Source organism: Meles meles, chromosome 9 (assembly GCF_922984935.1).
Source record: "Meles meles chromosome 9, mMelMel3.1 paternal haplotype, whole genome shotgun sequence".
In the NCBI taxonomy this organism is placed as follows: Eukaryota; Metazoa; Chordata; class Mammalia; order Carnivora; family Mustelidae; genus Meles; species Meles meles.
The window spans coordinates 106,045,054-106,072,283 of NC_060074.1; the positions used below are offsets into that span (position 1 = coordinate 106,045,054).

Here is a 27,230-nt window from a genome sequence, read left to right on the forward strand (position 1 = left end):
GCATTCACTCCATTGCCCTGGCAGCGAGTCTTAGGGATCTGACCATGTTTTGGGTCTGTGATTGCCCTGTGCTCCTCTCTCTTTTCTGAATGAGTTTTTGCTGTGGACATCCCACTCTTTCTCTGCATGTTTGGGACAGATCACTTGTCTTTCAGTTTCTAGGTCCCTGAGAAGCTCCATCTGACCCTGAAGAAGAAGACACCATCCAGGGGGCCTAGACCTTGAGCTGGATACAATTAGTACATAAGACATAGAGCAGGATAGATATGTTCTATGGAGAAGAAGAGTGTGTGAGGGGTGGTAGGTTACCCAAGGAGGAGATTGGGGTGGAGACTGCTAGTTGCCCACCCATATAAACATTCCCTGTCTTCCTTATTAATGAAAATCCTAATATTGCTGGGAGAGCAATGCCCTTTGCTACAACAACAACAAAAACTACATTCAGCAGCCTTCCTAATAAATGGGATAACCATATGATAAGGTGCTAACCCATGAACTTAAGTGAGATTTGAGTGGCACTTTAGGGAAAGTTTCTCAAAAAGAAATCTTACTCAGCTAGCAAGTGCCATCCTGCCCTTGACCTTGCCTGCTTTCTGGGCCTGGATCACAGAAGTGAATGATGGAACAGCAGCAGCTGTTTTGTAGCCAAGTGGTATCCTTGAGGATAGAAGCTGTTTTACACCACATGTCTGTGTTCCCTCAAGATTTATATTTGGAAGCCCTAACTTCCAGTATGACTGTATTTAGAGTAAGGAAGTAACTAAGGTTAAATGAGGTCTCAATAGTGGGGCCCTGATCAGATAGGATTAGTGTCTTGTAAGAAGAGACACCAGAGAGCCCCTTAAAAAAAAAAAAATATATATATATATATATATATATAAATATATATATAAATATATATATATATAAAAAGATGAAGTCATCTTTTTAAAAAGATTTTATTTATTTATTTGAGAGAGAGCAAGAGATAGTGAGGGATAGAGCATGAACAGTAGTGAGAGGAGTAAGAAGGCTCCCCACTGAGCAGGGAGCCCAATGTGGAGCTCAATCCCAGGACCTTGGGATCCTCACCCAAGCCAAAGGCAGATGCTTAACCCACTGAGCCACCCAGGTGCCCCATAAAGAGACTTATTTTAAAAAGTCATGTCGGGGCGCCTGGGTGGCTCAGTGGGTTGAAGCCTCTGCCTTTGGCTCAGGTCATGATCTCAGGGTCCTGGGATCAAGCCCTGCGTTGGGCTCTCTGCTCAGCAGGGAGCCTGCTTCCTCCTCTCTCTCTGCCTGCCTCTCTGCCTACTTGTGATCTCTCTCTGTCAAATAAATAAATAAAATCTTTTTAAAAAAAAAAGTCATGTCATCTGAAAACCAGGACTAGACCTCTCCCTAGAAACTGAATTCTGGGATGCCTGGATCATGCTCTCTCCCTTGATCATGCTCTATCTCTCGCTATCTCTCTGTCTCTCAAATCAATAAATAAAATCTTAAAAAAAAAAAACAACAACCTGAATTCTGCTAGAAACTTGGTCTTAGACTTTTCAGTCTCCAGAACTGTGAGAAAATAAATTTCTGTTGCTTAAACCTCTCAGTCTAGGATATGCTGTTATGACAGCCCAAGCTGACTAATATAGAAGCCATGTGCTAATGATGGCAGCAAGAAAAGATTAAAAAGTTGAAAAATCGCAAAATGAATCAAGGAGTGAAGAAACAGATAATTCCGTAATGATAAATGGAGACTTCAACCCCACTTTCGATAATAGATAAAACTAGGCAGATGGATGACAGGAAGAGCACTGTAAACCAACTAGACCCAAAGACATCTACCAAACACTCCACCCAACAACAGCAGAATACATGTTTTCTCAAGCACACATGGAACATTCTCCAGGACAGACCGCATGCCAGGCCATTGAACAAGCCTAGAATTAAGTTAAAAGCAGAAAATTTGGGAAATTCACCAAATGTAGAGATTAAACAACATATGACTATGTGGGCCAAATGAAGAAAGGGTCAAAGAAGTCACACGGGAAATAAGAAAGTACTTGGAAATGTATGAAAATGAAAATACAACAAATCAAAACTTATGGATGTTGGCCAGAGACCAGCAAGGTGGTGGAATAGGAGTCTCCAGAGCCTTGTTCTCCACTGAAATATTAAATAAGCAGGGTGCCTGGGTGGCTCAGTCATTAAGTATCTGCCTTTGGCTCAGGTCATGATCCCAGGATCCTGGGATCGAGCCCCCCCATCGGGGTCCCTGCTCAGCAGGAAGCCTGCTTCTTCCTCTCCCACTCCCCCAGCTTGTGTTCCCTCACTCGCTGTGTCTTTCTGTGTCCAATAAATAAAATAAAATAAAGATTTCTTTTAAAAAATAAATATTAAACAAGCAACTAGAGATTGGGTAAAACAACTTTATAGGAGCTCTGGAAATAAGTCAAGATGTACAGAAAACAAATGAATGCCCAACCAAGAAAAAGGCATGGTCAAAGCAGTAGGAGGGGTGCCTGGCTGGCTCAATGGTTGGAGCGCACAACTCTTAATCTCAGGGTCATGAGTTCAAGCCTCACGTTGAGCACAGGACCTAGTTAAAATTAAAAAAAAAAAAAAAGAAAGAAAACAAACAAGCAAAAACACAATAGGAAATTTTATAGTGTTTTTACTCGTCCTTCCTCCAACCACTCCCTGGCATGGTATACTTTGGGAGAAGTGGTAGCCTGGTCCCCAGTTCCTTCTTTAAGTCAGAGAGAACAAAACCATCCAAGTTTGCGATGTTCTAACCTGTCCTGGAGCTGCCCAAGGGATTTGTCTCAGTGTCCTCTTGTTCAGATGGCCAAGAGCCGCACGGCGTGGATCTCAGGCTGTAGGAAGCCATAGAAAGCAGCTGAAGAGTTCAAGAAAACTGGAAGGGGTCTACAGAGCTGCACACCCCTGAAATAAGAGATTACTGATGGAGGAATTACCATAAAACAGCTAGGCCCTGAGAGGAAGCTGAGTGTGATTCTTGGGCAAATGAAGACATTTAAAAGCAGTCATGGAAGGGTGCTTGTGTAGCTCAGTTGGTTAAGTGGCTGACTCCTTTTTTTTTTTTTTTTTAAGATTTTATTTATTTGAGAGAGTGAGAGCAGGAGCTAGGTGAGAGGTGGGTATGAGGGGAGAAGCAGGCTCTCTGCTGAGCAGAGCCCAGTGTGGGGCTCAATCCCAGGACTCTGGGATCATGACCTGAGCTGAAGGCAGACGCTTAGCTTAACCCAGTGAACCACCCAGGCATCCCAAGCAGCTGACTCTTGATTTCAGCTCTAGGTCCTGGTCTCAGGGTCCTGGGATCAAGGCCCACATTGGGCTCCACACTCAGTGGGAGTTGCTTGAGAATCTCTCTCCCGCTCTGCCTATGCCCTGCCCCCTGCTCGAGCTCCCTCTCTTCCTTTAAAATAAATAAATAAATCTTAAAAAAAAAAAAGGCATTCATGGATATGGAGGGATGGGGGGAAAAGCACGTACACAGGCCGAGGAAAATACACACCCGGAAAAGGCCTTAAGCCTTCATACCAGGTTGATTGGTGAAGACCTTTCCTCGCTCCAATCAGTCTGCAAAGACTGAGAGAAGATAAAGGAAGATAAAGAAGATAAGGAAGACTGTTTTTTCAAATGCTCAATTTTCAACAAAGGATCACAAGACACACAAAGGAACCGGAAAATATGGCCCATTCAAAGCAATAAAACAAATCTCCAGAGACTGTTGGTGAAAAACCAAGGCTGTGTGGATTTGCTACACAAAGACTTAAAAACAATGGTCCTTGTTCCTCAAAAAGTTGAAGATAGAGCTGCCCTATGACCCAGCAATCACACTACTGAGTATTTACCCCAATGATACAAAAGTAGTGATCTGAAGGGGCACCTGCACCCCAATGTTTATAGCAGCAATGTCCACAATAGCCAAACTATGGAAAGAGGCTAGATGGCCATCAACAGATGAATGGATGAAGAAGATGTGGTGTGTATATATACAATGGAACACCCACTCAGTCACCAAAAAAAAAAAAACAAAACAAAAAAAAACCAAAAAAAAACCCAACTGAGATCTTGCCATTTGCAACAACATGGATAGAACTAGAGGGTATTATGCTAAACAAAATAAGTCAATCAGAGAAAGACAATTATCGTATGATTTCACTGATACGTGGAATTTAAAAAACAAAACAGAAGAGTGAGCATAGGGCTTGGGAGGGAAAAATAAAACAAGAGGAAATCAGAAAGAGAGACAACCATAACAGACTCTTAATCATAGGAAACAAACTGAGGGTTACTGGAGGGGAGCGGGCAGGAGGATGGGGTAATCAGGTGATGGACATTAAGGAGGGTAAGTGATATAATGAGCATTGGGTGTTATATAAGACTGAGGAATCACTGAACTCTACCTCTGAAACCAATAATATGCTGTATGTTAATTAATTGAATTTAATGGATGCCTGGGTGGCAAGTGCCTCCCTTCCACTCAGCTCATGATCCCTAAGTCCTGGGATCAGATCCTGCATCAGACTCCTTGCTTGGTGGGGAATTCTCTCTCTGCCTGCCACCCCCGAATAAATAAAAACTTTAAAAAATAATAATAAAATAAAAATAATAAAACCCGTTGTCTTAAATATGCTCAAAGTGCAGAAGGAAAACACAGATAAAGAGCTAAAGGAAAGGGCCCCTCAGTGGCTCATTTGGGTTAAGCCTCTGCCTTCAGCTCAGGTCAGGATCTCAGGGTCCGGAGATCGAGCCCCACATAGGGCTCTCTGCTCAGCGGGGGGCCTGTCCCCCCCCCCCCCCCCGCCTCTCTATCTGTGATCACTCTGTCAAAATGAATGGATAAAATCTTAAAAAAAAAAAAAAAAAAGAAAGAATTAAAGGAAAGGAGGTAAATTACTTAGGAACAAAATGAAAACCCTTGCAAGAAGATAGATATAAAAAAACAAATTTGGGGCACCTGGGTGCTCGGTCAGTTAAGCGGCTGCCTTTGGGTCCGGTCATAATCCCAGGGTCCTGGGATGAGCCCCGTATTGGGCTAAACATATAACTGAATTAAAAATTAAAATTTAAAATTTAAAAATTCACTGGAGGGCTACAATATAGTAAGGTTTATATCTGGTCTTCCAGAGCTCCTGAAAATGTTGCAGAGTCATAAAGGTGACATGAATTTCTTGTTACTAATGAAGGTGACTTTTGGACCCCACCCAGGGGCAGGAGCTGGTTGCCAGGAGGACTAACCATGTGATTAGGAAGTTGGAACTTTCACTCCCACCCCCTGACCTGTGGGGAGGGGAGAAGGGCTGGAGATTGAATCAGTCAATGACCAATGACACTTAGTCATGACTCTCTAATGCCTCCATAAAAACCCAAGAGGCCTGGGCTCAGAGACCTTCCAAAATGGTGAACACATGGGTATTTGGGAGAGTGGGGTGCCTGGAGAAAGCATGGAAACTCCATGCCCTTTGCCCATACCTCACTCTCATCTCTTCCTCTGGCTGTTGTTTCATATCCTTTATCATATCCCTTAATAAACTAGTATTTGTAAGTAAGTCTTTCCCTGAGTTCTATGAGCCACACTAACAAATTAAAAGATACCTCATGTCCAAGAATTGCTCATGTCCCAGAATTGTTTGGTGTTGGTAGTGGGGAAGGGAACCCTCCACCACATTGGAATTGGGTCTGGGAGCCCAAAAACGAGTTAGCATCAGTGGAAGAGGTTCAATAACAGACTCTAATAGGCAGAAGAAAGAATCAGCAGATTAGAAAACAAACCATTTGAAATTGTCAAGTGTGAGGAGTAGAAAAGAAAAAAAGTGAACAGAGTCTAAAAGACTTATGTGGACATCATCTGGAAGATTAGTATCCACATTATGGGAGCCCGAGAAGAAGAGAAAGAAAAGGGGGCACAAATATTGAAAGAATAATAGCCCCAAACTTCCCAAATTTGAAGAAAGACATATATTTACTAATTCAAGCTTAGCAAGCTCCATCTGAGAGGAACCTAAAGAAAACCACACTGAGACACATCAAAACCAGACTGTCAAAGACAGAAGGAATCTTTAAACAAGCAAGAATAAATCAACTCATTATGTCAAAGGAACCTCAAGATGATCAACGGAATTTTCAGCAGAAACTTTTCTGGCCAAAAAGAAGTAGGGTGGCATATTTTAACTGTTAGAAGACAAGACAAGACAAAAAAACCCTATCAGTGAAGAATTCTATACGCAGCAGAGCTGTCCTTAAAAAAAAAAAGAGAGAGAAAAATTAAGACACTTCAGATAAACACAAGTTGAGGAAGTTTGTGGATACTAGCCGTGCTCCACAGAAGTGTTAAAGGGAATCCTTCAAAATGAATTGAACGGATGCCAGACAGGGGCTCAAAACTATATGAAAATATAAAGATCTCCAGTAAAGGTAAATAAATGGACACATATAAAAACCAGTAATACTGTAATTTTGGTGACAAAAGCATTAAAATAATCATAAATCTATGTTAATGGATACACAATATTTAAAGATGTGATTTGTGACATAAAGTAGAAGGGAGTTGACCCGCAAAGAAGAAAAGGTTTTGTATTCAACTGAAGCAAAGTTGTATGAGTTTATTTACTTTTTTAAAAAGTTTATTTATTTATTTGAGAGAGAGAGAGAGAGAGAGCACAAGCAGGGGGGAGAGGTTGAGGGAGAAGTAGACTCCCTACTGAGTCGGGAGCCTGAAGCCAGACTTGATCTCAGCACCTTGGGATCATGACCTGAACCAAAGGCAGATGCTTAACCAACTGAGCCACACAGGTGCTCTGAAGTTATATGTTTAAAGTAAATTGCTATAACTTTAGGGGTGCCTGGGTGTCTCATTCAGTTGGGCATCTGACTCTTGATTTCAGCTCAGGTCCTAATCTCAGGGTCATGAGATCAAGCCCCACCTTGGGCTCTGTGCTCATTGTGGCGTCTGCTTGAGATTCTCCCTCTCCCTTTGCCCCTCCCTGTGCTTGTGTTCTCTCACTCTCTCTCTCTCTAAGTAAAAAAAAAAACTTAAAAAATATTGCTATAACTTTAGGATGTTATATCCAATCCCCATATTAAGCACAAAGCAAACAGTTACAGAGTATACACAAAAATAAAGGCGAAGGGAATCAAATATATCACTGCAAGAATGAAAAGGAAGGTAGTCATGGGGGAAATAATGGACAAAAAACTATAAGGCATACGGAAAAACGATCACAAAATAGCAATAGTAAGTTCTTTCATATAATTAATTACTCTAAATGTAAATGGATTCAACTTGCCAATCAAAAGACATGGACTTCCAAAGTGGTTAAAAAAAAAGTTTCAGTGGTAGGATGAATAAGGTCGAGGATCTAATGAATAACATGGGGACTAGGGTTGATAGCACTGTGCTTCATATGTAAATCTGCAAAGAGAGTAGAGCTTAAATGTTCATGCATACACACACACAAACTCATAAATATGTGAGGCAATGGATATGTTAATTACCTAGATGGGAGGAATCTTCATAGTGTGTATGTACAGCAGATCCTCACAATCCATCCTTTATTTTATTTTATTTTTTTTAAAGATTTTATTTATTTATTTGACAGAGAGAGATCACAAGTAGGCAGGGAGGCAGGCAGAGAGAGTGAGAGGGAAGCAGGCTCCCTTCAGAGCAGAGAGCCCGACGCGGGACTCGATCCCAGGACCCTGAGATCATGACCCGAGCCGAAGGCAGCGGCTTAAACCACTGAGCCACCCAGGCGCCCCACAATCCACCCTTTAAATACCTTACAATTCCATTTGTCAATTATTCCTTAGTAAAGCTGAAAAACAAGCAGGATCTAACCATACGCTGTCTACAAGAGACCCTACATTTAAAGACATATATAGTTTGAAAATGAAAAGTTGGGAGTGCCTGGCTGGCTCAGTTGGGAGAGCATGTGACTCTTGCTCTCAGGGCCATAAGTTTGAGCCCCACGCTGGGTGCAGAGATTGCTAAAAATAAATTAAAAGGGATGAGAAAAGACAGAAAAAGATATTCCTTGCCAATAGTGGCCCAAATAGAGCAGAGTGGCTATACTACTGTCAGACTAATAAACTTTAAATCAAAAAAGTTTACAAAAGACAAAGAAGGACATTATATATTAATAAAGGACAAAACAAGATATAACAATTGTGAATATATATGTACCAAGCATTAATACTTCTAAATATATGAAGGGAACATTAACAGAATTGAAGGCAGAAATAGCTTCAAAACAAAGTAGACCAAAATTCCACTTTCAAAAATGGATAGAACAGCCAGATAGAAGATAAACAAGTAAATAAAGGACTTAGATAATACCTTGGACTGACTGAACCTAGAAGACATGTACGGAACATCCACCCAACCGCACAATACACCATTTTCTTAAGTGCACACAGAATATTCTTCAGTAGGAACAATACATCAGAGCACAAAACAAGTTTTAATAAATTTTAAAAGACTGAAATCATACCAAGCGTTGTCTGAATAGGTCTTTTTCATAAAAAAGGCATACATATAGGCAAAAGATCTATAAGGAGGAGCTCAATATTGCTAACATCAGAGAAATGAAACTCAAAACCACAATGAGATATCATCCATGCCTGTTGTTCAAAACAAACAAACAAAAAACAAGAAATAACATGTGTTGGCAAGGCTGTGGAGAAAAGGGAAACTTCACGCTCTGTTGGTGGGAAGGAAAATTGGAGCAGTCACTATGAAGAACAGCATGGAGTTTCCTCAAAAACAATTTTTAACGTGGAATTACTATATTATCCAGTAATTCCACTTCTGGGCATTTACCTGAAGGAAATGAAATCACTATCTTAGTAGTGATACCTTCAGCAATTAAGTGTGGTGAGCTCAACCGTATGTCTTGGACGGCCACTGGTGCGGCTCCGAGGCTAAGCCAGCCAGTGATCTCTATGGATTCCAGCAACAGGGAGGACACGATTGAGGAGACGTGGGACTGATAGTGCTGGTCCCCAGGCGCCTGGAGAATGAGCGCTCCTGTAATCGGTGTTGCTTCCTGGGCCTTCTCCGAGTCATAGATGTACTTTGCCCACCTGCCGGAAGCAGGACTCCTAATGCACCAAATCATGTCTGGAAGGCTGGGGTCCAAGCCCTTTTTTGCTGGCTAGAAGCGGGGTCTCTGGGGCCAGAGGCAGTACACAGCTCTTCTTGAAATTGAAGGTGATTATGCTCGAGATGAAACCGAATTCTATCTAGGCGAGTTGTACTTATGTGTACAAAGCAAAGAACAACACAGTGACGCCTGGTGGCAAACCAAACAAAACCAGAGTAATCTGGGGAAAAGCAACTCATCCTCTTGGACACCGTGGCATGGTTCATGCCAAATTCCAAAGCAAACCTCCTCCTAAAGCCATTGGCCATAGAAACTGTATGATACAGTACCCCTCAAGGATTTAAACTTAAAGAAAAGTAAATAAATAAAGGTGTGGGGGGAAAAAAGCTACCTTCGGATGGGTATTAAGGAGGGCACATGTGATGAGAGCTGGGGGTTATAAACAACTAGTGAATCGTTGAACAGCACATCAAAAACGAATGATGTCCTGTACTACACGGTGGCTAACTGAACATAACAGTAATAAAAAAGGTACCTTCACCCCCTTGTTCACTGGAGCATTATTTACAATAGCTAAGACATGGAAACAACCTGAGTGTCTGTTGGTGCATGAATGGATAAAGGAACTAGGATAGATAGACAGAATGGAATGTTATCCAGTCATTAAAAAGAAATCCCGACATTTGGGACAATAAGAATGGAACCTGAGGGCATTACACTAAATGAAATAAATCAGACAGAGAAAGACACTGGGTGATCCCACTTAAATGTGAAATCTAAAAATGAAAACAAAAACAAAAACCCCCAAACAAACCCACAAAAATAACTGAGCTCATAAACAAAACAAAACAAAAACCCCCAAAAAACCTGAACTCACAGCAGATTGGTGATTGCCAGACGTCGAGAGCGGGAGGGGGTGGCTGAAATGGGTGAAGGTAGTCAAAAGGTATAAACTTCTGGTTATAAGATAAATAAATCCTGTAGATGTAATGTGCATCATGGTGACTGTAAATTTTTTTAAAAGCCATCCTGCGTTCCTGGTGAACCTCGAAGATTAATACCGCCATCAAAGACATCAGAGACATCAGAGATGTAATCAAAGCCTGTCATAGCTTCATGTATTTCACATGTTTAGCCTGTAGACAAGACCACTGATTCGTAAGGGCTGGGAAGTTTAAGAACATGTGAATTTAGACCCTCTTATTAAGAGTGGAAGAGCACATAACTCTTGATCTCGGGGTTGTAAGTTTCAGCCCCATGTTGGGTGTAGGGATTATTTAAAAAAATTTTTTTAAAGATTATTTATTTATTTATTTATTTATTTGAGAGAAAAAGTGAGTGAGAGGAAGCATGAGAGTGGAGAGATGGAAAGGGAGAAGCAGGCTCCCCGCTGAGCAGGGAGTCTGATGCAAGGCTCATTGTGGGGCTCAATCCCAGGACCCTGTGATCATGATCTGAGCTAAAGGGAGATGCTTAACTGACTGAGCCACCCAGGCGCCCTTTAAAAATTTTCTTTTACTCTTACAAAAACAAAACAAAACAAGACGTTGAACTTGAATACAGATCGTCCATGTATCCTTTCTTTACTGGTACAGATTATCATAAACCCTAGTGCTTTGTATTCAGTTATTGATATGGCAAAGAAATGGTGAATGCCAGAAGTTTTCCTTTAAATCAATGTATGACTGGCATATCATAAAGTCCACACATTTAGAGCATAAAACTCAGTAATTTTTTGTATATTCCCAAGTTGTGCAGTTCGTTTTTCTATTTTTTTTAAAACATTATTTATTAATTTATTTGACAGAGAGACAGGGCGAGAGAGGTAACACAAGCAGGGGGAGCCAATGAGGGCCAAGCAGGGAGCCAATGAGGGGCTCGATCCCAGAACCCTGAGATCATGACCGGAGCCAAAGGGAGACGCTTAACCCCTGAGCCACCCAGGGGCCCCAGCAATTCGTTTTTCTTTTCTTTTCTTTACTTTTTTAATATTTTAATTATTTATTTGTCAGAGAGAGAGAGCGCACAAGCAGGCAGAGCAGTAGGCAGAGGCAGAGGGAGAAGCAGGCTCCCCGCGGAGCAGGACGCCTGATGTGAGACTCAATCCCAGGATCCTGAGATCATGACCCGAGTTGAAGGCAGGGACCAGCTGAGGCACCCAGGCATCCCAGGCATTCATTTTTCTAATTCCGGAACATTTTACTGACCCTAGAAAGATCCAAACAGAGCTTACTTGTAACAAGGACATGAACATATCTTTAGCACCATGCCTCAAAACTATGTCAACTCTCCTGCTCTGGGCCATGATTTAGAACCAGGGTCCAGACCATCTCAACATCCCTTGGGGCCCTTGGCCCTTACAATCCAGTGGAGTCGGTGGTACTCAGTGTGTCTGTGGCAAATTTAGAGAAATGCTACACCCTCTTCTGCAGGTAAGTATTTTCTTGAGAAACGGCTTTGGCTCTGCTTGAACATCTATGGGGTACGAGACTACAAAGGGGAGGCTTTCTGACCATTCCAGTTTCAAATAGATGGGATCAGGCTCATGTGCAAGTCTTGGAGACACAAGTAATCTTCCTGAGCAGGTGGCTCCCCAGTGTGCTTGCCCTTAGCATACTCCCCCGCTCAACCGCCCTATGACCCGATGACTGAGAAGGAAAGCATTGCTTGAAATCTGGTGCTCAGATGCCTCTGAATGACAAGCTCCCACCAGCTGTGCAGGTATAGCCCTATTCAGTGGTGCCCTGAAGGACAGTGGAGGGGGGAAGTCCTCCCAAAGCACAGAACTCCAGGCAGCACATCATTGCGGGGTCCTCTTTGCCCAGAGGAAAGATCATGTGAGACAAGACTCTCTCCTGATTTGTGGATGATCGCTAAAGTCAGTGGTCAGGAATTTGGAAATGATAAGATTTAAAAAGTGATAACAAAGAGGTTAGGGAAAGAGGTAGAATGGGCCTTGAATCCTAGCCACAGCAATCAGGCAACAAAAAGAAATAAAAGGCATCCGAATTGGCAAAGAAGAAGTCAAATTCTCACTCTTTGCAAATGATATGATACTTTATGTGGAAAACCCAAAAAAGACTCTACTCCAAAATGCTAGAACTCATACAGAAGTTCAGTAAAGTGTCAGGATATAACATCAATGCACAGTAATCAGTTGCATTTCTATACACCAACAGCAAGACAGAAGAAAGAGAAATTAAGATTTTAAGAAATTAAGAAATAAATGTAAATCCCATTTACAATGGCACCCAAAACCATGAGATACTTAGGAATAAATCTAACCAAAGAGGCAAGGAATCTGTACTCAGAAACCTATAGAATACTCTTGAAAGAAATTGAGGAAGACACAAAGAAATGGAAAAATGCTCCATGCTCATGGGTTGGAAGAATAAATATTGTGAAAATGTCTATGCTACCTAACTCAATCTAACACATTTAATACAATCCCTATCAAAATACCAACAACTTTTTTCAAAGAAATGGAATAAATAACCCTAAAATTTATATGGAACCAAAAAAGACCCTGAATAGCTAGAGGAATGTTGAAAAAGAAAAGCAAAGTTGGTGGCATCACAATTCCGGACTTCAGGCTTTATTACAAAGCTGTCATCATCAAGACAGCATGGTACTGGCACAAAAACAGACACATAGATCAATGGAACAGAATAGAGAGCCCAGAAATCGACCCTCAACTCTATGGCCAACTAATCTTCGACAAAGCAGGAAAGAATGTCCAACGGAAAAAAGAGAGTCTTTTCAATAAATGGTGCTGGGAAAATTGGACAGCCACATGCAGAAGAATGAAACCGGACCATTTCCTTTCACCACACACAAAAATAGACTCAAAATGGATGAAAGACCTCAGTGTGAGACAGGAATCCATCAAAATCCTTGAGGACAACACGGGCAGCAACCTCTTCAACCTCAGCTGCAGCAACTTCTTCCTAGAAACATCACCAAAGGCCAGGGAAGCAAGGGCAAAAATGAACTATTGGGACTTCATCAAGATCCAAAGCTTTTGCAGAGCAAAGGAAACAGTCAACAAAACCAAAAGACAACCAACAGAATGGGAGAAGATATTTGCAAATGACATATCAGATAAATGGCTAGTATCCAAAATCTATAAAGAACTTATCAAACTTAACACTTAAAGAACAAATAATCCAATCAAGAAATGGGCAGAAGACATGAACAGACATTTCTTTAAAGAAGACATCCAGATGAAAAAGTGCTCCACATCCCTCGGCATCAGGGAAATACAAATCAAAACCTCAATGAGATATCACCTCACACCAGTCAGAATGGCTACAACTAACAAGTCAGGAAACAACAGAGGTTGGCAAGGATGCAGAGAAAGGGGAACCCTCCTACACTGTTGGTGGGAATGCAAGCTGGTGCAGCCACTCTGGAAAACAGTATGGCACTTTCTCAAAAAGTTGAAAATAGAGCTACCCTAAGACCCAACAATCGCACTACTGGGCATTTACCCCAAAGATACAAATGTAGTGATCTGAAGAGGCACATACACCCCAATGTTTATAGCAGAAATGTCCACAATAGTCAAACAATGGAAAGAGCCTAGATGTCCATCAACAGATGAATAGATAAAGAAGATGTGGTGTGTATATATACAATGGAATATTACACAGCCATCAAAAATGAAATCTTGCCATTTGCACCAATGTGGATGGAACTAGAAGGTATTATGCTAAATAAAATAAGTCAATCAGAGAAAGACAATTATCCTATGATTTCACTGATATGTGGAATTTGAGAAACAAGACAGAAGATCATAGGGGAAGGGAGGGAAAAGTGAAACAAAACAAAACCAGAGAGGGAGACAAACCATAAGAGACTCTTAATCTCAGGAAACAAACTGAGGGTTGTTGGGGGGGAGAAGGGAGGGATAGGGTGGCTGGGTTATGGACACTGGGGAGGGTATGTGCTATGGTGAGCGCTGTGACTTGTGTAAGACTGTTGAATCACGGATCTGCACCCCTGAAACAAATAATACATTATATTTAATTTAAAAAAATGGACACTGAATGCTGAGATATTTGTGTTTCATGGGAATCATCCCCACAAGGCCACACTTTGCAGAAGAAGTTTTCAATAATCAATCTCCCCAACCAGTACTTACTCATTGACAAAGTGGAATAGTGGCAGGATGGAGGTTATACATTGGCTCAACAGCATGGAATTGACCGTTCCAAAACTGATCCTGCAACGTATCACTACCAAGTGCCCTCAATATGGCACCATAACATGGGAGACCAATCTGCTCCCTGGTGGAGGTTGACTGCATTGGACCTCCTTCACCATGGGGGTGGCAGTGATTTTTCCTTATTGGGGTAGACATTATTCTGCAAATGAATTTTCCTTCCCTATCTGCCATGTCTTTGTTGGGAGCACGATCTATAGACTGTCCCTCAACATTGTTACTGACCAAGAAATGTATTTCAAAAAGAAAAAGGAACTTATGTCACAGCATAAAGAAAAGTAATTCAATGGGCTAATAATAGCCATGGGACTCATGGGTTTTACCATGTACCTGATCACTCCAAAGTAGCTGGTCTTTTAGAACAATGAAATAGCCGGACAAAGACTGTAACCCCACCAGATACGAGACAACATCTCACAAAATTGGATTTGTGTTCTACACAATACAGTGTATTGTAGAATTGTGTATGTCCTGAATCAATACATGACGCTGTTTTTCCCTCTTAGGCAGAATACTTGGGTTTGGGGGTTGAAGGGTAATCACCCCTCTCACTATACAACTAATGACCAACTCCCAAGACATTTTTTCAAAGATTTACTTATTATGGTAGGGAGAGATCATGTAGGGGGGAAGGCCAGAGGGAGAAGGAAAGAGAGAATCCCCCAAGTAGACTCCCCACTGAGTACAGAGCCCCATGCGGGGCTCGATCCCACAACCCCAAGATCACAACCTGAGCCAAAATTAAGAGTCAGACTCTCAATCTACTGAACAACCTAGGTGCCCCCAAGACATTTGCCTGTATACCCCCACAATTTGGGGCTCTATTATTTAAGTAGTCTGGGTTACTCAAGGTAATTCTTCTCTGAAAAAATTTAGTTAATTTAAATTAAATTAGAATTTGAGGGGCACCCGGGTGGCTCAGTCTGTTAAGCATCTGCCTTTGGCTCAGGTCATGATCTCAGGGTTCTGGGATCAAGCCCTGCTCCCTGCTCAGTGGGGAGCCTGCTTCTCCCTCTCCCTCTGCCCCTTCTCCTCTCTCTCTCTCTCTCTCTCTCTGTTTCTAATAAATAAATAAATAAATAAAATCTTTTAAAAAGTTAGAATTTGAGACCCTTCCTTGGCCCCTTTGGGGCTCCACTGAACAAATAAGAATGTTAAATAGCATGACCGACCCTAACTTCCAAAAGGAGATGTCGTTAAAGCCACACCATGAAGGGCTGGCAGTCCTCAGGGGCTCTTCCTGGCATGGCTATGTCTAACGGTAAAGTAAATGGAAGACGAAGGAAATCCAACATAAGCAACATCCCTAAGAGCTCAGATCCCTCAGGAATAGTTTTGGGTCACCTCATTAGGTAAAGAAGCTCCAGGGGTGAGAATAAGAGTAAGACCTTGGGTATATGGCAGAGTGTCTGCTTTGGGGTCAGACAGGAGGGAAGGAGAGAAGCTCATCACTCTTGCCTGCACTCCTCACACGTTCCATACACACCGCCCTTGCCTCCCCTCCCCTCCTCGCCTCAGGCTGTTTGGAGCTCCCAACTCTGGGTTCCCACAGCCCTTGGGCTCCTGTGGCCCTGTACCCCTATCTCCATGGACATGCCCTTGCTTTTCTCCTCTCAGAGGACGGAAGTTTTCGACCTGCCCAGTGATCAGCATGGCTCAGGTGCTCAAGAGGCAACTGAAGATGGCGCCCAGGGGGGCAGAGCTGGGGTGGGTTTTGCCCGCAGAGACAGCTTGGCTAAGGAGGGTGGCAGTCCCAGCAGAGGCTGCCGAGGGTCTCCCGGAGCAGCAGCCCGAAGACTCCAGCCCCTGACCAGAGAGGCGGACCCGGCCGCAGGGATGTTCGTGTTGGCCAACTGCCTCACAGAGCAGACGCGCTGTCCAAAGAGCAGGAGAGCTGGGACCCGGATTTGGAGGCCCGGAGCCTGGGGGACGGATCCAACAACAACGAGTGGGGAGGGAAGCCAGTCTCTCTGCTCTCAGAGGTACGGAGGCGGAGGCGAGGCGGAGATGACAGTGAAATAACGTTATCATGGGATATTCCGTCGCTGAATTCCCCGCCCAGAGCCACATGCTCGGCAGAATGAGTCACATTTCCATTTTGCAAAGAAGACAGAAACTGAGAATTCGAGCCCTTGCCCAAGGAGAGACAGCTCGGTGGCCTAGGGCGTGTGTGGTGAGCCCTGTACGTCTCCTAAAGCCTGTGTTCTCAGCCGCCAGGCCTACCTCCATTACCTAAGAACCAGAAAATACTTAGGGGAAGAGATCCACATTGCCGCCGGGGTCATAAGGCGTATAAATGACCCGCTGCTTCACAACAGATTGCCCCAAAGTTCACCAGATTACAATAACATTTTAAAATCGCCCCTGGCCATCCGGTGGTTGGGGCTCAGGATCTCTCAGGATGCTGGAAGTCAGCTTGTCGGTGCTGCTCGGGTCTCAGGAAGGCTTGACTGGGGCTGGACATGCTGCTTCGAGAATAACTTGCTGGGGGGCTGCTGGCTGGAGACCTCAGGTGCTCACCACACAGGCCTCTCCACAGGCTTCCCGGAGGTCTTCTCAAGATGGCAGTTGGCTCCCTCAGAACGAGCGACCCAAGAGAAAATGAGGAGGAGGTCACTGTGCCTTTTATGACCTAGTCTCAGGAACCCCACACAATCCTTTTCCCTTTAGTCACTAGAAGTGAGTCACGAAGTGCCGTCCACATACAAGGGGGAAGAGGAATTAGGCTCTGTCTCTTAAAGGGAGGAACACCAAGTATCCATTATTTTCAAACCACAACTTCGGGATGAGACCAAACATATTTGTGTTTCTTTCTTTCTTTTTTTTAAAGGTTTATTTATTTATGTGAAGAGAGCGAGAGAATAGGGGTGCGGAAGAATGTGACCTAACCACATGAACCCTGTCAACCTGGGTCTACAAGTCAGAGAAAGGAAATCAGAGAGATTTAAAGCTGCATCAGATGCTATCCCGTTGACCTTGGGGAAGAAACTTCCATGTTGCTGGAGAGGGCTATGGGGCAGGACACGAGGCGGGAAAGGGCAGCCCCCAGGGTCAGGAGCGGGGTCGTTAGTCCTACAGCCACAAGGAACTGAACTCTGCCAATGACTATGTGAACTTGGAAGAGGACCTGGCTGCAGAAAGGAATGCAGCCTAGCCGACATTTTGACGTCAGCTTTATTAGACCCTGAGCAGAGGACTCAGATAACCCAAGCCTGGACTCCTGATCATGGAGCCTGAAATCGGAGATGTGTGGTGTTCTGAGCTGCTTGTTCGTGCTAATTTGTTATGCAACCATAGGGAGCTATTACAGTAAGCATGATCTCATTTTATTTTCTTTCTTTAAGATTTAATTTCTTGACTTGACAGAGAAACAGCAAGAGAGGGAACACAAGCAGGGGGAGTGGGAGAGAGAGAAGCAGACTTTCCAGCAAGCAGGGAGCCCGATGCAGGGCTCGATCCCAGGACCCTGGGATCATGACCTGAGCCGAAGGCAGATGCTTAATGACTGAGCCACCTAGGTACCCCAGCATGATCTCATTTTAATATATTTATTTCCTACATGAACATACACAAGATAAACTTGGGTTCGTATAATGTCTACTCTTTTGCAAATGGCTTTTGTCATTTAATAAGTCATAAGCATTTTTCCATATCATTAAATATTTACCTAGAACTGTACTCCGATAACCACATAGAGTATGGGCATATCATAGTTTAGACCCTAGTCTAAATCCCATTCTTTACATGCATCTGTAGACACTTGTCCTGTGATTTTGCTGAGGGACAGTTCTGGAAGTAGAATTCCTTGGTTTTTTTTTTTGTTTGTTTGTTTGTTTTTTTAAGATTTTATTTATCTATTTGAGAGAGAGGGAGAGGGAGAGAGTGTGTGTACAAGCAGGGGGAGAGGGAGGAGCAAAGGGAGAGGGAGAAACAGAGCCCTCCCCACCCCCGACTAAGCACGGAGCCTGATCTGGGGCGGTGGGGCTGGATCCAAAGACCCTGAGATCATGACCTAAGAAGAAGGCAGACACTTAGCCGAATGAGCCACCCAGGTGCTCTTGGAAGTAGAATTCTTAAGTCAAAAGATTTGTACTTCCTGATTTCTCATTCATCAAGCTGAATTGTCCCTCAGAAGGGCTGTGATAGTTTACATGCCCAGAAGCAGGGTGTAAGTGTGACCCCTTACACACTCACTCACTCACTCACACCTCTTCCCACTGGCTACCATTTTGATAGTTGGGTTTTTTGTGTTTTGTTTTTGTTTTTGTTTTTTGTAAATAACTATTGTGTGGTTTTTTGTCTCATATGTTTGTGTCTCGTCTGTGTTTGTGTTTGTGTGTACAGTGGGAATGTCTAGATTCTACAATGAGGTCAACCCCTTCAAAAAGAGGGGTTTTCCTTTAGGAACTAGACTGTCATTTTTGCATTGTGGGAACATGGCAATTATTCACCAAATGTCCTTTTCTCTCCTCAAAAAAACTGCAAACTCTGTGAAGGCAGGATTTACACTTTTGTCCCTTTTGATCCTTCCTGGGAATTAACTCAGGGCTGAATTCCCTTGATAAAGCTGTGGTGTGTTGATAACAAGGAAAATCTCCAGTGAGTGTGTGTTCAAGCATCTCCCTGTGGTTTCAATTTGCATTTCCCTGATTACTAATGAGGCCGAGCACCTTTTCTTTTTTTTTTTTTAAAGATTTTATTTATTTATTTGACAGAGAGAGAGATCACAAGTAGGCAGAGAGGCAGGCAGAGAGAGAGGAGGAAGCAGGCTCCCCACGGAGCAGAGAGCCCGACGCGAGGCTCAATCCCAGGACCCCGAGACCATGACCCGAGCCGTATTCCAGTTTTTTCTTATTGATTTACAAGAGTTTTTTCTTCTATATAGTTTGATATTAAGTCCACTGGTTGTTAAATATACTGTGACTATATTTTCCCACTCTTTAACTTTTTCACTGTTCTTTTTATTTAAGATTTTATTTTATTTTTTTTAAAAGCTTGCCAAACCATTAGCTTTTTTTTTTTTTAAGATTTTATTTATTTATTTGACAGACAGAGATCACAAGTAGGCAGAGAGGCAGGCAGAGAGAGTGAGAGGGAAGCAGGCTCCCTTCAGAGCAGAGAGCCGGACGTAGGACTCAATCCCAGGACCCTGAGATCATGACCTGAGCCGAAGGCAGCGGCTTAAACCACTGAGCCACCCAGACGCCCCTAAGATTTTATTTTTAAGTAACCTCCACACCCAGTGTGGGGCTCAAACCCACAGCCCTGAGAGCAAGAGTCACAGGCTCTACCTGCTAAGTCAGTCAGGCACTCCAATTTTTCACTGTTGTAATGGTTCTTTTGATGAGTAGAAATTACTATTTTTGAATCAATTTATCAGTCCATTTCTTTATGACAATTTCTCTTTGTGTCTTATTTAAGAAATCTTTCCTACCTTCAGATCATGAAGAAATTCCCAGTTATCTTCTCAAAGATATATTGTGTTGTCTTCCATGTTTAGGCCTAAATCCCTTTAGAATTCATTTTTGTGCATGGTGTGAGGTAGGGGTCAAGTTTCTCTTCTTTTTCTCTACATGTATATCTGGTGGACCCCGTCCATCTATTGAGAATACTTGCCTCTTCCCACTTCTTTGCAATAGCACCTTTGCCATAAATTTAATGTCCAACGATGCATGGGTCTATTTCTGGGCTCTTTATTTGTTCCTTTCTTGTTTGTCTATTACTGCAGAATGCCATACTACCTTAATTATTGTGATCTTTCTAAAAGTTCTTGATTTCTGGTAGAACAAATTCTCCCATCTTTTTCTCTTCTTCTTCTTTCTTTTTTTCTTTAGAAAGAGACAAAGAACACGAGTGGCAGGAGGGCAGAGGGAGAGGGAGAAGCAGATTCCCTGCTGAACAGGGAGCCCAAGACAGGGCTCCATTCCAGGAACCCAAGATCATGACCTAAGCCAAAAGCAGATGCTTAACTGACTGAGCCACCCAGGTGTCCCCCCTTTTTCTCTTCCTAAGTCTCTTGGCTATTTTTGTTCTTTTGCATTTCCACACACAGTTTGAAATCAGCTTTTCAAGATACATAAAAACACTTGGAAATTTTATTAGAATTTCATTAAATATGCAGCTTATTTGGAGGAGAACTGACAACTTTATAATACTATTTTTCCAATGAACATATCTCTCCATTTAGTTAAATTTTCATTTCCCCCAAGACTGTTCTTATTTTCTTCAGAAAACTCTTGTCCATTTTTTGGGTTATATTTGCTTCTAGGTCCTAAGAATTTTTATTCTGTTGTAAACAGTACATATTTAAATTTTTCATTTTCTGTTTGCTGTTGACCTATAGATGTGATTTATATAGATTTCTACTGAATTTTGTCTAGCAACTTTGCTGAACTAATTAATTCAAATAATTTATCTGTAAATTCTTTGAATATCCCATTTACATGGTTATTTCATCCACAAACTGTGATACTTTCATTTCTTCCCTTCCAATCTTTATGACTCTAGTCTTTTTTTTCTTGGCTTTCTACATTTAGATCTTTTTTTTTTTTTTAATATTTTACTAACTTGACAGAAATCACAACTAGGCAGAGAGGCAGGCAGAGAGAGAGGAGGAAGCAGGCTCCCCGCGGAGTAGAGAGCCTGATACAGGGCTCAATCCCAGGACCCTGGGATCATGACCTGAGCCGAAGGCAGAGGCCTTAACCCACTGAGCCACCCAGGCGCCCCTATATTTAGATCTTTTTAGGGCCTACAGTACAAGAGTCAGCAGAGGTAGAAATAATTTGCATCATTGCTTTGTACCAGATCTCAAAGGGAAAGCTGTCAACATCTCATCATTAAATATGATATTTACCCTAAGTTGTTACAGGCGACCTTGATCAGATTAAAAGTTTCCTTCTATTCTGAGTTTTCTAAAAGTGTGTTTAACATCATGAATGGACATTGAGTTTTATCAAATGCTGCTTCTATATCTATTAAAATGATCACGAGTTTTCCTCATACTCCATTCATGTGATGAATTTCGTTAATTGATTTTCTAATGTTAAACCAACCTTGGAGTAAACACTCCTTGATCATTATACGTTGCAAGATTCAGTTCGCTAATATTTTGTTTGGGAGTGTTATGTCTATGTTAATGAGTGAGATTGGCCTGTAATTTTCCTTTCTCATAATGTCTTATCGAGTTTGGTATCAAGGTTATGCTGACCTGATCAAGCAGTGTTCCCTCTTGTTCTCTTTTCTGGAAGAGTTTGTGTGGGATTGGCACTTTTTTCTTATGTGTTTGGTAAAACACACCAAAGCAGCCCTCTGGCCTTGGAGTTTTCTTTGTGTGAAGTCTTAAAATTATGTATTCAATTTCTTTAATAGCTATAAGACTATTAATTCCTTTTTTGTTGTGGCAGTTTGGGATTGTATTTTTCTACAATTTGTCCATTTTGTCTATAGCTTAGCAGAATATTGCTATTGTTACATTGTATATATGCATCTTGCTTCTTTATTTTTATTTTGTAGGAGTTCAGGACAGTAGTTTCTAGTGTATCCACATAGTTGCACCACCTTCACCACTATTTGATTCCAGAATATTTTAATTATCCCGCAAAGAAACTCTCTAGCCATTAGCAGTCATGCTCATTCCTTCCTTCCTACAGGACTTGGCAACCACTTAGTCTATTTTCTGTCTCTTTGGATATTTCATATAAATGGAATCATAGCGTATGTAGCCTTTGTGGCTGCCTTCTTTCACTTAGCATAATATTTTCAAGTTCTGTCCATGGTGTAGTATGTAAGAGTACACCATTCATTTTTATTGCCAAATGATGGTTCGTTGTGTGGACATACTACATTGTGTTGTCCATCAGCTGATGGACACCTGTGTTTCCACTTTTGGGCTGTTACAAATAATGTTGTTCTAAATATTCTTTTATAAGTTATTACGGGGACATATATTCTCTTGGATAAATATCTAGGTTTGAACTTACTAGGTCATACGGTGACTCTATGTCCAACTTTGAGGCACTGCCCAACCATTTTCCAACATGACTGTACCATTTTACATTCCCACCAACAGTATATGAAGGTTCCAGTTTCTCCACATCTTTGCTAAATGTATAATCATCTGCCTCTTGACTCTAGCCTTTCCAGTGAATATGAAGTGATCTCATTGTAGTTTTGATTTGCATTTCTTTAATGACTAATGATTGATCATATTTCATCTTTTCATATTTTTTTCTTAAAGGTCTATTAGATCCTTTGCTTGTTTGAAAATTGTGTTGTCCTTTATTGTTAACTTTAAAGGGTTCTTTATATCTTCTGGATACAAGTTCCTTATCAGATACATGATTTGCAAATTTTTTGTTTTTGTTCTACAGGTGCTTTCCCCCTTTCTTAATGTTGATGATGTTTTGCTTTGTTTTTACAGATTTATTTATTTATTTTAGAGAGAGAGAGAAAGAGAGCGCAAGCACAGGGAGAGGCAGAGGAAGGAGAGAGAAACTTTAGCAGATTCCTCGCTGAGCTCCGAGCTGGACACGGGGCTTGATCTCACGACCCTGAGATCATGTCCCGAACCAAGAACAAGAGTCAGACACTCAACTGACTGCGCCACTCAGGGGTCCTCGTTTTCTTTTTTTTTTTTTTTTTTTTTTTTTTTTTTTTTTTTTTTTTTTTTTTTTCAAAGATTTATTTTTTTGACAGATAGAGATTACAAGTAGGCAGAGAGGCAGGCAGAGAGAGAGAGAGGAGGAAGCAGGCTCCCAGCCAAGCAGAGAGCCCGATGCGGGGCTCGATCCCAGGACCCTGGGATCATGACCTGAGCCGAATGCAGAGGCTTTAACCCGCTGAGCCACCCAGGCGCCCCCTCGTTTTCTTTTTTTAAGTAGGTTCCACACCCAACATGGAGTCCAACGCAGGATTTGAACTCACGATGCTGAGATCAAGACCTGGGCTGAGATCAAGAGTCAGACGCTTCACTGAGCCACTCAGGCACCCCTTTGATGATGTTTTTTTTTTGTTTTGTTTTGTTTTTAAAGATTTTATTTATTTATTTGACAGAGATCACAAGTACACAGAGAGGCAGGCAGAGAGAGAGAGAGAGAGGGAAGCAGGCTCCCTGCTGAGCAGAGAGCCCGATGTGGGACTCGATCCCAGGACCCTGAGATCATGACCTGAGCCAAAGGCAGCGGCTCAACCCACTGAGCCACCCAGGCGCCCCGATGATGTTTTTTGAAGTATAGAAATATTTTCAAGTTTTTCATTTTGTTAAAGTCCAATTTGTCTTTTTCTTTTGTTTCTTGTGCTTTTGGTGTCCTATTGCCTAATACAAGGTGGAAAGGATTTGACACACATTTTCATCTAAGAGTTTTATAGTCTTAGCTTACATTAGATCTTTATCTTATTTTTAATTAATTTTTGTATATGGTATGAGGTAGGCATCTAAATTTACTATTTTCTTTTGCATGTTTTCCAATTATTCCTGATTATCTTTTTAACAGGGTCTCTGAAGATATTTCTTTTTTCATTCCTAATATTGTTAATTTGTGACTTTTTAAAATCTCAGTTAATCTTGTGAAGCGTTTATTGATTTGGGGATGTTGTTAATTGTATTAGTCTTTCTAAATAATTAGCTTTTTGCTTTATTGACCTTCCCTATTACATCTTTTTTATTTAATTGTATTTTATTTTACTTAATGCATTATATTATTGACCTTCATCTGCTTTGTGTTTATCTTGCTGTTTTGAGCTATTTTGGAGATAAATGATTCATTATAAGCATTCAGCTTTAACTTTTTAAAAATATGTTTCTTATTTATTTGTTAGGGAGACAGAGAGCATGAGAGGAGAGAGGTCATCGGGAGAAGCAGACTCCCTGCTGGGCAGGGAGTCTGATGTGGGATTCAGTCCTGGGATTCAAGGATCATGACCTGAGCCGGAGGCAGTCGCCCAATCAACTGAGCCACCCAGATGCCCTCAGCTTTAACTTTCAACTTATGTATGCATCTAAGACTAAAATTTTCCTCTAAGCTTGGCTTTAGCTGCATTCCACAATATTTTCATTATAATTAAAATAATTAAAAATATTTTCCAGTTCCCATTGTAGTATCTTCCTTATCCATTGGCTTATCTGGAGGTGTATTTTTAAATGCAATATTTGCATGGTATATCTTTTTCCAATCTGTTCTCAAGAACAGATCCTTACCTGTATCCTTGTTTAGATGTGCCTCTTGGAAACAGTATATAGCTGTTTTTTTTTTAATCCATTCTAAAATTTCCCCCCCATTTTATTAGTGTATTCTGTTCATTTGTATCTGACGTAGTGGGTGAGATGTTGGCTTAAATCTAGCACGTCACTACGTGCCTTCTATTTGTTCCATCTTTCCTTTTTGCCTTCTTTAAAATCATTATTTTTTAATTATACAGTTTTATCCTTTTTATGACTTTGGAAGTTACACCTCACCTTGTTTTAATTTCATTCTTCGGTTTTCTCTAGAGTTTCAAAATGCATCCCTGACTTTGCAAATCCTAATTTTTAAGATTTTACTTATTTATTTGAGAGAGAGAGAGAGAGCATAAGCAGGAGAAGCGGCAGAGGGAGAGGGAGAAGTAGGCTCCCCGCTGAGCAGAGAGCCCTCTGCAGGGCTTGATCCCAGGACCCTGAGATCATGACCTGAGCCAAAGGCAGACGCTTCACTGATCAAGCCACCCAGGTGCCCACGGAAGGGACTTCTTACAGAGAGTTCGGTAGTGGACACTGTCTGTGGGAGAACCAGAGGATCAGGTTGGATGCCACTCAGCCAGGAGCAAGAGCAGACGGAAATTCCTTCCCAGACAGTGAGAGAAAGCTTCACAGTCCACGTATTGTTGGGTAGCTCAGACCTGGCACTGCCGATCAGCTCGAATCTGCACCTGAGCTGTCCCCCGAGGACCGCGTGTCACCACCATTGTGTCCATTCTCGACACACGGCTCTTTCCATCACGTGAGGCGCACTCCTCGGCAGAACCGAGCCACACATGGCGCCCAGTAGCAGTGGGGTAGGGCTCAGCAGGCGAGAAGAGCGTGTTAGAAAGGCTGGGAAAGCTGTGAAGCAAGCCAATCCTCAGACTCGACGTCTCGGCTTTGCAACCTGACGCTTCTGAGAGCAGCCATCTTCCTGAGTGCTTCCCTCTCTGGCTGTGTCTTTCTGGGGCTCTCTTTCCCGTTCTCTCTTTCCCGTTCTTTGGAGGATGTCTCACACAGAGCATAAGGGACCGCAGACTTGGTTGAAAAAGCAGGACCCTCTGTACTCAATAACAATGTGGATGCCGTGGGAACCATCTCCCCTTTAGGCCTTTATTAGGAAGCAAAACCAGTGGGGGAGGAGTCACCTGAGCAGGAAAAAGAACCAAAAGAGACAAAGCCTCCAACGTGTAGGGGCCCAAGGGGCTATGGCAAACTGATTCTGGGAAGAAGGAGATATTCTATTTCCCACTTCCTCCATTGGCATGTGCAGAAAGGGTGTCCTAGAAAGGCTAATGTTGTCCCATATGTGGGTGTCCCCTTAGACACAGGCTGTTAGGACACCAGATGGTCTCGTGGCATTCCTTGAACAGGGGTTGGCAACTTTTCTATAAGAAGTAAAAATTTGAGAGTTTCTAGGCCTATAATCAAAAGATTATAGGAGACATCTAAATCACCCTATAGGGATGCCTGGGTGACTTAGTTGTTTAAACGTCTGCCTTCCAGTCAGGTCGTGATCCTAGGGTCCTGAGATCAAGTCCCGCACTGGGCTCCCTGCTCTGTGCAGAGCCTGCTTCTCCCTCCGCCTCTGCCTCTCTCTTGCCCTCTCATGAATAAATAAATACAATATTTAAAAAATATAAATCATCCTATAGCTTAATATTCTCACACATTATTCTGTTTCTACATTATGGAATATTTGATAATACAAATATATTTATGCAATATACATGTCAGTAATGAGCTATAGAAATAAAGCCAACACCGGTGAACCTACCATCCAAATTATGAGCCAGAACATCATCAGTACCATTGCACTTGGCCACCTGCTCTCCTTGTCTTGTTCTCCCACGTTGAGGCAAAATATACAACGGAGACCAAACTTGAAAATGCCCCGAGCCGACAAAACTGTGCAAGCCATGTAAGCAAAACTAGATCCAGCTCATTTCATGAACATAAGTGCAAAAACATGTTATTCTTGTAAATGTCTCTGATAATCATCAAAGACATTGAAGCCCATTTCCTAAAATGGTATGAAATAGTCACGTTGAACCCACCCCTTTGCCATCGAAAAACCCCCATTGTCACCGCCAATCATCATCAAGGTAAAACAAGTTCCGCATTTTCACTTTGCTAAAGTCTTACTAAATACCGTTTTACTGAGCTGCTTTTAACTGTTGCTTTTCTGGATTGTTGGCACCGGCCACCCCTCCCCTCCCCCGCACCCCCGTCCCAAAACGACCAACCACTCTCTCCTAAACTGGTTTTAGATCTACTTACTTTGTAAAGTTTTACCACAAGCTCTGTGGTCATTTAGTTTGGGTCATTTGCACCTTGAGAAGCTTCAAAAAAATGATAAGATACTCCACACATTCTTCTGGGACTTTCTTTTACCTTAAGATTTATCCGTGTAGATAAATGGCCCCTGTAGTGCCTTCATTGGCAGTTCTGTATTGGACCACATTGTGTGAATGGTCCACAAAGCCTCTGTCCTCCCTCCGGTAGGGGCGCCTGGGGCCGTGTCTTGCCTCGCTGTTAGGAGTCATGCTGCCTCCAATGTGTGCGTGTGTCTTGTAAAACACTCGTGTCTAGGTTTGTCTAGGGCAGGCCTCAGGAGTGGAATGGATGGATTGGAAGGTACACGAATCTTCAACTTTCCGGGAGAGCGTTAACAACTTTTCCACGG

General features: G+C 42.2%; 1 pseudogene; it reads left to right on the forward strand.

The window, feature by feature from the left end:
* The first annotated feature begins 9,117 nt into the window (after positions 1-9,117).
* On the forward strand, positions 9,118-9,448 carry LOC123951105 (annotated as a pseudogene).
* The last annotated feature ends 17,782 nt before the right edge of the window (positions 9,449-27,230 follow it).